The following is a 3,917-nucleotide window of genomic DNA, read 5'->3' as shown; positions in this document are numbered from 1 at the left end:
GGTGGCTATGGTGTGGAAGAGACTGTTGCCCACCACCTTCTGGGGCAGCCACTGCAAAGGTTCAATGGGGAAAGACCACTGTGTAAGATCCTCCCGCCAAAGTGAACTGAGGGGCTGGAACCTGTGTAAAACCCCTCGGGCTGTATACACCAAAATGGAATGGAAGGGTTGTGAGGCAACTCACTCCTGTATTAAAGAAAACTGATTTCCATCGCACTGTTTCGAATGCCAACTTGGTGCTGTTTTGAATTGTGTTGTAATGTATTTTCTTACATATTTTATATTTTATGAATAACATTGCTATCTGTCCTGACTACTTTTTTAAATTTCCAAAGTATACTTTAATCATAAAAATATGTTAAAAAATACATTACAAAACAGTTCCAAAAAGCACCAAGTCAAACAACACAAAGAGTGCTGACTCTGCCCCATTAGTCATGTGTGATTCTTGTGGGCGAGTGTTCACTGCCCCTGCGCTGGCAGAAAGTATCAGAACCGGCTCTGTTGCAAAGTGCAACAATACAGCCCCGCCTCGCCCCACGGCGAAACATAATTTGAACATTGTTAGATTGTTTCTCTTCTTGGTTTGTTACTTGGTTAAAATAATATCTCCTTGGCAGATTCATTGTCATCGCAGCTTTATCTATTGAAAACCAATTTTTGAAGTCTGATTGTGTTTTCCACATGTGCACTGTGATGTGGATCTCTGGTATTGCCAGGCGAGCTTGGGGGTTTACATCATTAAGACCATACTCTTAGGGATCATTTCTATAGTTTTTTCTTAGAGAAAAGTGTATTTAAAGTGTTTGGTCTCACAAACTACGAGGAGGATTTGTCATGTTCTCTTCTGAACAGGAAGTCAAACTTGAGTGTTGCTTTTCAGCAGCTGCTCTCTGTCATTGATGAATGTTCCTTCTCTCTCTTGTGGAGTGCTGGAGGAAGAGAACACAGTCTGAGTGGTTTGCTTGTGATAGTAAGAATAGTTATTTTGTCTTTACTTCACTACTTTTTCTTGACAGTTTCATTGTTAACGGTACCGGAATAAATGTTTAACAGGTTCAAACAAGCACCACGATATTGCTTGGCTGGTGATGAGAAGGGTCTTATCCATCACATCCATCATGCACGCCCCGAGTCTCATTGCCTCTGCACGCTGCTCTCGAGTTAAATGGGGAAAAGTTTTTTTTAGGTACTTGGTGTCTCATTTTGCTTTTTCTCAAGCTGCTGCTAATGCGTTGAAGTTTTTTAAAATTATTTTTACTTCCGAAATATACTTTATTCATAAAAATCTGCAAAAAATACATTACAAAACAGTTCCAAATGGCACCAGTCAGGCAATACAAAGAGTGCAGAGGAGATCAGTTTCCTTCAATACAGGAGCGAGTTGCCTCACAACCCTTCCATTTCATTTTACATGCCATGTACATTTTACAGCCAACAAATATTTTCCAGATACAGTTTGAGGGGTTTTCCATGGATCCAGTTCCTCACTTGGTGGGGGCACCTTACACAGTGGTCTTTCCCCATTGAGCCTTTGCCGGGGCTGCCCCACGCTTTACTGCGTCCCTCAGCACGTAAGTCCTGGACCTTGGAATGTGCCAGTCTGCAACGTTCGGTCGTGGACAACTCATTGCGCTGGAAGACCTGCATGTTTCAGGCAGACCAAAGGGCGTCTTTCACTGAATTGATAGTCCTCCAGCAGCAGTTGATGTTTATCTCGTTGTTCGTCCCTGGGACCAGCCCGTAGAGTACAGACACCTGTGTTACAGAGCTGCTTGGGATGAACCTCGACAAAAACCACTGCATCTCTTTCCATACCTGCTTTGCAAAGGCACATTCCAGGAGGAGGTGGGCAACCGTCTCTTCCCCACCACAGCCACCTCGAGGGCATTGTGTGGAGGGAGGGAGACTTCGGGCGTGCAGGAAGGATTTGATGGGGAGGGCTCTTCTCACCACCAGCCAAGTTACATCTTGGTGCTTGTTTGAAAGTTCTGGTGATGAGGCATTCCGCCAAATGACTTTGGCAGTCTTCTCGGGGAACCATCTGACAGGATCCACCTTCTCCTTTTCCCGTAGGGCCTTGAGGACATTCCGTGCAGACCACTGCCTGATGGATTGGTGGTCAAAGGTGTTTTTCCTCAGAAACTTTTCCACGAGGGATAGATGGTATGGCACAGTCCAACTGGATGGAGCGTTCTGCGGCAATGTGACCAGGCCCATCCTTCGCAACACTGGGGACAGATAGAATCTCAGCATGTTGTGACACTTGGTGTTTGCGTACTGGAGGTCTACACACAGCTTGATGCAGCCGCACACGAAGGTAGTCATCAGGATGAGGGCGATGTTGGGTACTTTTTTCCCGTCCTTATCCAGCGGTTTGAACATCGTGTCCCTCCGGACCCAGTTCATTTTGGATCCCCAGATAAAGTGGAAAACGGCTCAGGTGACTGTCACAGCGCAGGAGTGGGGTATGGGCTAGACCTGCGCCACGGACAGCAACAACGTGAGTGCCTCTCACCTGATGACCAGGTTCTTACCATTAATGGAGAGAGATCGCTGCTCCAACATGCTAAGCTTATGTTGGACCTTGGCTGCTCGCTCCTTCCAGGTTTTGGTGCACGCCCCGTCCCTTCTGAACCATATCCCCAACACCTTCAGGTACTCTGACCTGACGGTGAAGGGGACAAAGGATCAGTCAGCCCAGTTCCCAAAGAACATGGAGTTGCTCTTGCCGTGGTTAACTTTGGCTCCCAAGGCCAGTTCGAACTGGTCGCCGACGCTCATCAGTCTGCGCACATACCGCGGGTCCAAGCAGAAGACGGCGACGTCATCCATGTACAGGGAGGTTTTAACCTGAGTGCCTCCACTGCCTGGGATTGTCACCCCTCTTGTGCTCGCATCCTTCCTAACAGACTCAGCAAAGGGTTCAATACAGCAAACAAACAAGACCGGGGAGAGAGGACAGCCCTGTCTGACTCTAGATTGGATTCCCACCCATTGATTGAGACTGCGCTGCTGATGTTTGTGTAGAGCAGTTTGATCCAATTGCAGATTTCCTCCCCAAACCCCATTTTGGAAAGCACATCCATCAAGTAGGTGTGCGGTATCTTGTCAAAAGCCTTCTCCTGGTCCAAGCTGATGAGGCAGATGTCCACCCTCATGTCCTGCACATAGGCGATCGTCTCCCTGAGTAGCGCGAGATTCAGAGATCTTCCTGCTGGGTCTCGTGCAGATCTGGTCAGGGTGAATCACCAACTCCAGAGCAGACTTGACTCGACTGGCTATGACTTTTGACAGAATCTTGTAGTCAGCATTAAGCAGTGAGATGGGCCACCAATTTCTGAGTTCTACCCTCTCCCTCTTCCGCTTGTGGATGATGCCTTTCCTCATGGATTCTGACATGCTGCCAACTAGGAGCATACTCTCGCATACTTCCAGCAGGTCCGGGCCGACCCAGTCCCACAGGGCCGAGTACAGCTCGACCGGTAAGCCGTCACTTCCGGGTGTTTTACTCGTCTCAAAGGACTTGACGGCCTTTGTCAGCTCATTCAGAGTTAGCGGCTTGTCCAGTCTCTTCCTCATGATGTCATCTAAGACCTCTGTGATAGATGACAGGAAGGACTGGGAGGCTTTGCTGTCTGTGGGCTTCGTGTTGTACAGCCCAGCATAAAAGAATTTGCTGATCCTTAGTATGTCGGACTGCGAATACATAACCGAGCCATCCTCTTCCTTCAGGCTGCTGATAACAGAGCTCTCTCTCTGTACCTTTTGGAAGGAGTAACGTGAGCATGTCTCATCCTGCGCAATGGAGTGGACTCTGGACCAGAATATGATCTTGGAATCCTCTTTGACAAAGAGCGAGGCCTGCTGGCTCTTCACCTCCTGGAGGTCCTCCTTGACCCCGACCCCCATCGTCT

At 48.1% G+C, this 3,917-nt stretch overlaps 1 non-coding gene across 1 annotated transcript; it reads left to right on the top strand.

The window, feature by feature from the left end:
* Nucleotides 1-743: 743 nt before the first annotated feature.
* Nucleotides 744-961, top strand: LOC137358460 (small nucleolar RNA U3). Its single transcript, XR_010971219.1, has one exon. It is a non-coding gene; the product is annotated as a small nucleolar RNA U3 (small nucleolar RNA).
* Nucleotides 962-3,917: the final 2,956 nt, after the last annotated feature.

Source organism: Heterodontus francisci, chromosome 50 (assembly GCF_036365525.1).
Source record: "Heterodontus francisci isolate sHetFra1 chromosome 50, sHetFra1.hap1, whole genome shotgun sequence".
Classification (NCBI taxonomy): Eukaryota; Metazoa; Chordata; class Chondrichthyes; order Heterodontiformes; family Heterodontidae; genus Heterodontus; species Heterodontus francisci.
The sequence above is the reverse complement of the archived record's forward strand: the minus strand, read 5'-3'. Positions and strand labels throughout refer to the sequence as shown.